The sequence below is a fragment of the Lepisosteus oculatus genome, chromosome 20, assembly GCF_040954835.1.
Source record: "Lepisosteus oculatus isolate fLepOcu1 chromosome 20, fLepOcu1.hap2, whole genome shotgun sequence".
Classification (NCBI taxonomy): Eukaryota; Metazoa; Chordata; class Actinopteri; order Semionotiformes; family Lepisosteidae; genus Lepisosteus; species Lepisosteus oculatus.
Genome location: NC_090715.1, coordinates 8,831,144 through 8,840,417, shown reverse-complemented (window position 1 = coordinate 8,840,417; position 9,274 = coordinate 8,831,144). Strand labels below are relative to the sequence as shown.

General features: G+C 35.1%; 1 long non-coding RNA gene across 1 annotated transcript; it reads left to right on the top strand.

Moving 5' to 3' along the window:
• The first annotated feature begins 4,825 nt into the window (after positions 1-4,825).
• On the top strand, positions 4,826-7,638 carry LOC107079991 (uncharacterized). The gene is made up of 3 exons (XR_001480877.1): positions 4,826-4,897; positions 7,126-7,179; positions 7,582-7,638. It is a non-coding gene; the product is annotated as an uncharacterized lncRNA (long non-coding RNA).
• Positions 7,639-9,274: the final 1,636 nt, after the last annotated feature.

The window sequence follows — 9,274 nt, the reverse complement described above, 5'->3', positions numbered from 1 at the left end:
TTTCACTTACTGTATCATCCAAAGGAAATGATCACAAGAGGGTTATATCACACTAATGACTAAACTAGTTCACTTACAGTAGCAAGAGCCTTTGCATGCAGCTTCTGTTGCTTTAACTGCCAGACCACTATACTTCCTGAAAGTGATTTACATTCACTGCAAATAAAACTAATTCTGGTTAATGTTTCTTTTTAGGAACTGTATAGTACCCTAAATTTAAATAAAACTTACAAACTTCAGAGGTAATAAAAAATGTTATATGCAAATATTTCCAAATAGAAAGTTTCAAAAACCCAAACGTCTACAGTATATCAATTTCAATGGTACCTTAAATTCACTTCGAGCCTCAGATTTGGACGAATATTCCACAAATAATGCATCATCAAATGAATACTGTAAATATTTTAATACGCATTATTAATAATTAGAGATATGCAATAATAAATTACTGCATAATAATCGCACTGAAAAATTGTGCACTTTATTGGACTTTATAATGAAAGTCTAGGAGGGATGACAACAGCCACGTTCAATCAGACTTGACTGTCAGTAATGAGCAATCACTCCCGATGTCATTTCCTCTCCTGAAATGATCGTGATCGACTTTTTCCCCTCACATCCGTCTTTTTGCATCCCACCTCCACACCATCTCCACCTATGCAGCTGCCGCTTGGTCACTCCTCACTCTTCTTGGGGATCTGAGCCTCCTTATCTCTGGCCAGGAGGTCAGCCCTCAGCCAAGCGGTTTAAGCCAAATTTTGACTAAAACACCATAATCCTTTCAGTACACTTAATCCTTGGGTGTTGTTATTCCTAACAGCAGTCATATCACCCTGCAGCTCACAACTGGCAACCCACTGAACTGAGCAGATTTGAGCCTGACCAGTACCTGGGTGGGACACTGGCTGGGAAAAACTAAAGTTGCTGCTGGAAGAGGTGTTAGTAGGGTCAGTAGGAGGTCTGCGTGGGTCCTTATGCCCCAGTATAGTGACTGGACACTATACTGTAAAAAGGCACCGTCTTTTTGATGAGACGTAAAATCAAGGTCCTGACTCTCTGTGGTCATTAAAATTCCCAGGGTGTTTCTTGAAAAGAATAGGGGTATTTCCTCTTGTCGTCCTGCCCAAATTTCCCCCTGGCCTCCTAAAATCTATTAATTCAATCTATGGCTTCATCACTCTGCTATCCTACCCGCTGATAGCTGATGTGTGGTGAGTGTTCTGGCGCACTATGGCTGCCGTCGCATCATCCAGGTGGATGCTGCACATTGATTGTGGTTGCGGAGATCCCCATTACCCGTGTCCAGAAAAGCGCTATATAAGTATAAGGAATTTTTTATTGAAAATTATGGTAAAATCGTATCACATAACTTTAGATCCATCCTGTCCTTCATACAGTATGCTAATAAACAGAAAAAGTATAAGTATAGTATAATACCACAAAAAAGCAAGTCAGAAATCCATGTTTTATTTTTATACCCACATACTTCACATGTTTATTTTCTCTGCGGTACTAATTCAATTTGATATCAATCCTTTCATAACTTATCAAGCTATGAAGGACAATCTACCTGATGAAAACAAGTGTGCCATATGTTTTTTGGCTTTATTTTCCTTTAGACTTGAGCTCTTTATGGAACTTTTGGACCCGAGTTTCAGTGAATTTCACTTATTGTAGATGTTTAGAAAATTTCAGAAGCAGACGTTTTTTGTTACCTGGTGTTTTGGTGATCTTATTTAAAAATTAAAAAGGGTCTCTTTTCTTGTGACAGGGAAGAGGAGAGGAAAATCTTGGGTCTCTTTCTTTTCTTGTTATACAGCAGGTCTTCCAATGCCTGTCTTAAGAGCACAACTGAATGCAGGACTACACTAGGAAATGGCTTGTTCCCAGGGTGACCTGGTAAATGTTAGAAGCCAAACAGAATTTAAAGCCCAAATCCTTTTAGCTGCAAAACCTAAGATCCAATTTCCGAATCATGTTGATTTCAAGGCTGACATCTGGATACTCATCCCACTATAAGACCTGCTAGTAAAGTTCTTCAAGCCCTGAAACATCCTTTGGCTTTTAAGAAAGGTTCAAATCAAACCAAATCAGGAAGCACCTTCCCTCTTGATGACCTTGTATCCCATGTGTATAGTCTTCAAATATGGAAAAAAAGTTCATGTATTTTGAGTCCTACTTAATGTTTCTCTTGGGAGAAACAAAATTATATGGTTTCTTTTTCTGCACAAAGTAAGAACATTGTAGGGGAATAGCCACATAAATAAAGTAATTGCCTTTCTATTTAGGTTAAAGACAATAACAAAAATACCAAAAATCTGGAAATAAACCAGAAGAGACTGGAATGTGGAAATAAGAACTTTTTTTTTTACCACCAATAACCACTAACCAGTGACTCAATCTTGAAACATTACAATGCACTTTGATATTTGAGTTCCAAAAGAAATAATTGCTTACTGCTGTTTTTATAAACCTCCCAGCTTAAGCTGAGATGGTCTAAGATGGTCCTCTGTGATTTACCAGTTGAAGAAATATAGCCTGCTGTTTGCAGTAAGTGATCTGCAGTGTCTGCTTTGATTCTTGGTGAGGGTGATTGCTGTGGTTTTGACAGTGAGGACTAAAGTTATGTTTTGTGATTTTCATGATCAATGTGGAAAGTGACATAGACCCTACTTCACAACAGGGACCAGTAGGGACAGAATGTGTATTGAGCTCTGTTTATGGTACAGAGAAATAACAATCCTTTTTCAACCTTTCCAAAATATTAACATGGTAAGGAAAAAATAAAGAATAATGATCCGCAATTCTTAGTTCAGAGTCTTTAAACTGAACAATAAGAAAATATAATAGTAACGACAACCCCTGATTGTTTTATGACTTAGACACATTTAACAAAACATGCAATAAACTTGGAAGACTGTAAATAGTGACAAGCCAACCTCTCCACAGGTGGCTCATGAGGCCTAAGCACATAAAAATCATGATGGACAGCAAAGATACTTGTGCAGCTATTTATTTTGCCAAAACATCTGTACTGCACATACAAAACCTTGCTCTAAACTAACCTGGAACTAGCTCACACAGTGAGTCCTTTTATAAACTAATAAAAATTAACTCCATGTGAAAATGTGGGTCTTCAACTTTTGCCAATGAATTAATCAATCAATTAATTGATTTACTGATCAATTAATGTTTTAATGCACCACATGTGGATCTATACACGAACAGCAGAGGCCTTAATGATCTCTAGTGGCTGAAAGGATTATCCTCATTATTGCTGGCCTGCTACATAAATTAATAAAAAATAATTAATAATGTGAAATGTATCCTTATGTTAATTAAAACATAGCAACAATTCTGCACATACACATCACCCAAAAGCTCCACCTACTGTACATTGCTGAAGCAGGCTGAAACAAGTTTTTGAATATTCTCTTTATTTTAGACGCATCCAGAACTGAAGGGTTAGAACCCTTTTATCTGAAGAGTCTTGTATTATCTTTACCATGCCCAATATAAAGATAACTTCAGTCTGATTTGCCTTTTGAAAGACTTTTTGATCGTCTCTTCTATCACTGATGATGCCATTTTAAAAGCAGCACCGAAGCTTTGCTTAACATTCTTTGTATGAGTGTGTAGAGCCAAGTGTGACCGAAACAAAATCTTATAGCTTGGCATGTATATTTATATCTTGCTCTCCAGTTTATACATTCTCAATGGATTCACAAATTCATTGTTTTTGATTGATATTGTCTAAAAAACAAAATTCAAGTACAAAATGTTTAATATTGTATAGGTTCATAGGATGTGTTCTAAGATTTAGTTGTTATATACTTGACAATTTAATTCAATGCTAGAGGATGAGAATCCTAGAATGGGAAAAGGGTTTCATCAAAGTCAGAGATCAGATTGATTAGAAAATACTTACATTTACTGGATCACCATACTCTCATTTAAATAAACAGTTTCTTAGTCAAGAACCTGTTTTGATCTCCAAGCCCCCTGCGGAACTTACAGTAAGTGAGCAATTAGTGAATAAGCTATATTAGTGCTCTTCCTTTAAGTTGGGATAGCTAAAGATAATTGTTTATTGGATTACAAATGCACCATTTTGTCTAACTCCATTTCATAAACGTTATGTCTCAAATAATTTAAATATTAAATTGAAATGTATTCCCTGACATTGATCAATCTCTTGTAATCTGTAATTACAATGTCGGTGAAATTCAACAGCTATTAAGTAATTAATTTCTGATTTTAATATGCAGTTAACAGTAATTGTTATTCACATGGGTAGCCAGAAACACTCAAATGATGAGCAAAATCTGATGACTTTTTAGCCTTGATGCCAACAGTGATGACATCTTTAACTTTTAACCTTTCTGACAGTTTCCTTGAAAATGCCAACTGTTCTCTACTTGGTTTAGATACAATTATGGGTATGCATCCTGAATAGGTTAGTACTGTAGATATCTGAATTAAAAGAACACAGTTAAGTTATTACCTAACCTGTCATGATGAAAAGCAATAACCAGTAGCAGGGATTTTTAGTACTGAGTAATTGAAGTTATTCTCCATAATCAGTAGAGATAGCCAGATAAATACCATATTTAAGCAGCACACAAAATGTATACAGCAACAAAACAATTTATTTGTATTAAGCTCGTTCTTCTAGTATGAACATAACTATATTTGACATATTGCAAGGTTAAAAAAATCTGTGAAATTTATTATGATATTGTCTCAACAGAGACACATACATCCTTTTCTGCACATGCATCTAGTCAGATACACTCATTGGTTTCATTTTCTTTGCTTCTATAGATGAATGCATTTCAATTGCGTGTTTAAGATTCCTGTCGAGTGTGCAAACCTCAGAGGATCACTGACATCACAGGTAAACATACGCTGTAATTTCTTACAGAAAATATTACGATTTTTCATTGCATGAGATAATTCTCCAAGCATGAGTCCTTGAAAGGGATTGAATGCCGCTATAGAGATTCTAGAAGCATGATTGTCTGAAACATGGCCCATTCCTTTATGAAAACAATGAGAAAATGGGCTACTTCAATCTATCACATTTGTTTCTTTGCTTGAAATGGAACATGCGCCCTTCTCATTAAAGGACATTGAATTCATTTTCCCATGGCTAGTGCCTTCGGTTAAAATCAAAACTTAGGAGCAGTATAGGGCCGCTTTTGAAATTACATAATCAAAACAGAATGAAAGTCTAGCTCTTACCTGCATGTTAATGACTTGCAATTGTAATTATGAAGGGGAAAATGAAGTTTTATGTTTTGAAGTGTAATGATCATTTCTTTTCATTCCACCTGTCCCTGTGTAATGAGCAGAAAGGGGGCTGTAAAAACAGTTCATTTCCATAATGACTTTTCTTCTATAATATTGTCAAATCTTGTTTAGTCTTTTGTGGAGAAAAAGAAAAAAACAGCATTAAAAATAAATGAGAAATAAACACCTAGAACACTTCATCAACCACAGCAAAAATGGGACAGGAATATGAAATCCAATGATTAAAGTGTTCCATACAAATAAAAAAGGAACAAATACTTTACATTGAAATGTGAAAGCCACTGACTTATTTTTGGAAAACAAGTTAGAAAAAAGTCATACAGTACCAAGAATTATTCATTTTTAAATGATATAAAAAAACTCTCCAGAAGAAGGTTTATTTTTATAACTTTTTTAAAACATGTTGCACCTTCTGTTCTTTATAAATGCACAGGCTGTCACTTTAAGGCTGCTTGGTCTATATCCACATTCTGATCAGGTCAGAGGCACCTAACTCGAATACTTTCAGATGAGAAAGAAATACCCGCAGGGCTTGATTTACAAAAAGAACACATAATCCCCGTAAGTTTTCTTTCTGTTACCAAGCCCAGTATTACAAAAATTGGGATGGTCCTCTGTGACAGATAAAATACTAAACACAGCTCCCTCCAACCTTTGTGATCTAGTACAAGATACAGTAGTGCACTAACATCCTGCTTTACTCTGAAAGCTACAATTCACTATTGATTTTTTTTTATTGCAGAATGCATATTTTTTGTTGACGGTAGTCAGACATATCTGGTGAATTGTAAAGACATTTTTTCTGGCCTGTATGTGACAGAATTCACACTCTAAAGCCTCCTTGTATCCTTGTAATGAAGCTGCCCTATTTTTTAATCCATTGTGGCTCTGCGATCACTTGTAACGATTTAACATCTAAAAATGTATGTAACAGCAAGATTCTTCTGCAGAATTTTTTATTTCCCATTTATCCGTTTCCCTAGGTCTCTAAATTATTTCAACTATTACAGATGGTTTAAGTGTGCTTGTGAAGTAAATAGCTTTTTATAAGATGTACAGTATAAACTTTGTTGAAAACAATGGCTTTTTAAACCAGAATGTCACCCATTTTCTTGTGGTTAGACAAACCACAATCAATGACAATGCCATTGAAAAATAAAACCGTGCATTGGACTGAATAAAACCAAAATGCCCCTACTATGAACTTGAGGTCTGAGTTTATTTTACAAAAGAAAAAGATCTATTTTCACCAATACAACTGACACAGAGGACCTCTAAAACATTAGGTCAATTGATTCAAGTTATTCCACCTTTGCTTCAATGGACACTAATATATTGCCTTCACTTCCAGCAAAGTCTAATCTGTTAACATGAAGACATGCTTAAACAATGAAGTTGGCATGGGACTGTATTAGAAATGTTGGGAGACAGGTGTCAGGTGAAAATTGAGTCACATTGGGTTTGCAACATATCAAACTGTATTTCATACCCAGTCTGTCACAAATTCAATTCTTGACATGAATAAAAACAGCGGAATTCTCCTTCAAAACAAATCCAATTTAAACAACCGACTCACAAAACAATAGTTATATTCAGGGTAACACCATCTGATGGATCAAATGTTAAGAAATGCATAAAACATCACCCACCTGTAAGCAATTGCAAGACATCTGTTTCGAAAAAGACATTATTAGCCATGTATTAAAAACAAAGAAAATAACTCTTAATACTTATTAATATTTATATCTCTACATATTATTACTAGAAATTTCTCTATTTTTTTCTGTACCGGACATTTTTGTTGTTTTTCAGGAAGGAAATTCAATAATCTGAACTGAATCTTTGAACTGAAAGGAATACTCAAAGGTATAAAGGCTTTACAAGCTTTCCCTAAACTGAAAAAATCCAGAAACTCTTATTTTAGCATGAACAAAGCTTGACAAATTCTCCTGCGTATAAAGAGAAACATCTTCATTGAATTTGTAATTTAAAATCTCTTGGAAAAAAAACACCAGTAATGACATTACATCTGTGCCAAAACTCAGCAGAATTCAGCCAGCAGCAGCTGAGAAAAATCACTACTACAAGTGAATTAACAAATACAGCAGGTTCACATTCGTTCAGACCACTGAAAATAATTGCATCACGAAAAAAAAAGAACAAAACTTTTCAACAACAAAAGTTAGGACATTCTATATAGGCTTTCATTCTGTATTTTGCTCATCGTATTTTAAGAGAATGTTGATGACTTTTTTTTGTCTTCCCCAGGACAATATATGAATCTCAAATATCATCCATGAAATACAACAGAATTGGATGATGAAACCAGTCCCATTTGTGCTTGGAAATGGCCCATAAAAGTACAGAGTGGTTCAAAATCCTTTATAGTTTTCAGATCAGATTTAAACACATTACAGAGTGTAACCAGTGCACAACATGACAGCCATTGACAAGTAGCAGACAAGAGCAACTTGTTCCCCTTATAAGTGTAACATTTCCAGTTGATAACATGGTTGACACATAAAAAAATACCTTAAAAAACAACATTTAAAAAAAATCTTTTTAAAACTGGACTGGGTGTTAGTGGTGTTCCAGTGATACCAATTAATTTAAAAAAGTCAATTAAACTATGAAGCACAAATATACTTTTGTATCAAAGAGGCATGATACATCATTTATTAAGCACTTTCTGTGTGCTCTCCCTTTCTGTCAAACCCTTGAATTGTAAATCTCTTACAGAGTAAAATAAGTGTTGCAAAGTTTTCAACACATGTGTGTATATAACCTTTAACCCACTTGCTTTCTCTTTCCCATTTTTGTAGTAGAAGAGCAGATGGGACTCATTTAATTAAATTATTTATTAATGAAATCTCAAAGCATATGCCAGACATTAAGAACACCCTGGCCTGTTCCACTAGCCACGCCAGTAGGTCTCAGGCTGCCATCACTGCTCAGTTCTTTCCATATGTATTGCAAAACATAATCAAATCACCTACTAAGAAATTTTAATAGTATTGCAATATACTGTCCTGGGAAATGTCAGGCTGGAGAAGACATGTTGACCCATCAGCCATTTCTAAGTTAGCAAAGATAAAAGGCATGCTATGAACTTTAACGCAAGGGTATTTGAAGCCTATATGAGTGTGAGGATATGAAAATTGAATTTGTGTTACCGCTTATTAGTTCCTTTTATTCTAGCAATGTGACATGCATAATTTATTTCTTTTTTGTCATATTGATACATGTATATGAGAAACACTACCTGTTTTTTGGTGAGTCTGTGTTGTTTTCAACATGGCAATTTTGTGAAAGGATGTTTTTTAAAAATATTCGACAGCACTGCAGTTCAGGGAAGACTTTGAATTGAAGTAACAAGAGACGTTACTATAACCTACATGAAGGCATTGGGAACTTCATGCATCCACCCACTTGATAAATGTAGAATGTGAATGCGAGGTGTCTCTTCCACGGAGAAGAAATAGTGTTAGGTCTAACACTTGAGAAAGATAGCTAAGGTGGAAAGCTGTGTCAGCATGCATAGGCTGCAAAGGAACAAATAGAGTACATGTAATAGGTTTATTCCATGTTGAAAAGAGTAGAAAGGAAACACAAACGTTGACTGTGGAGCCTTCTTCGGGTGTAACACCCAAAGTAGGCTCCATAGCCAAAACATTTTCCCCTTCTTCTCATTTCAGCATGGAATAAACCTATGACTTGATCCTTACAAAAGATGTTTGGTTTTCCAATAATGAGATATTTGTATGAAGGAACATAGTACTCAGGACACTCATGTCTCATGTCAGATTATTTAGTTCTTAGAACAGATAGCAATGGAAAACTGTACCTTTTCTAATAAAATATAACAATACAATTTCTCCTTATCTCACCAGCCAAATCTGGGTCCAGAGTGAGTTTGTATTATCCTTATATACTTGGTATATACTTATATACTTTTTTTCTC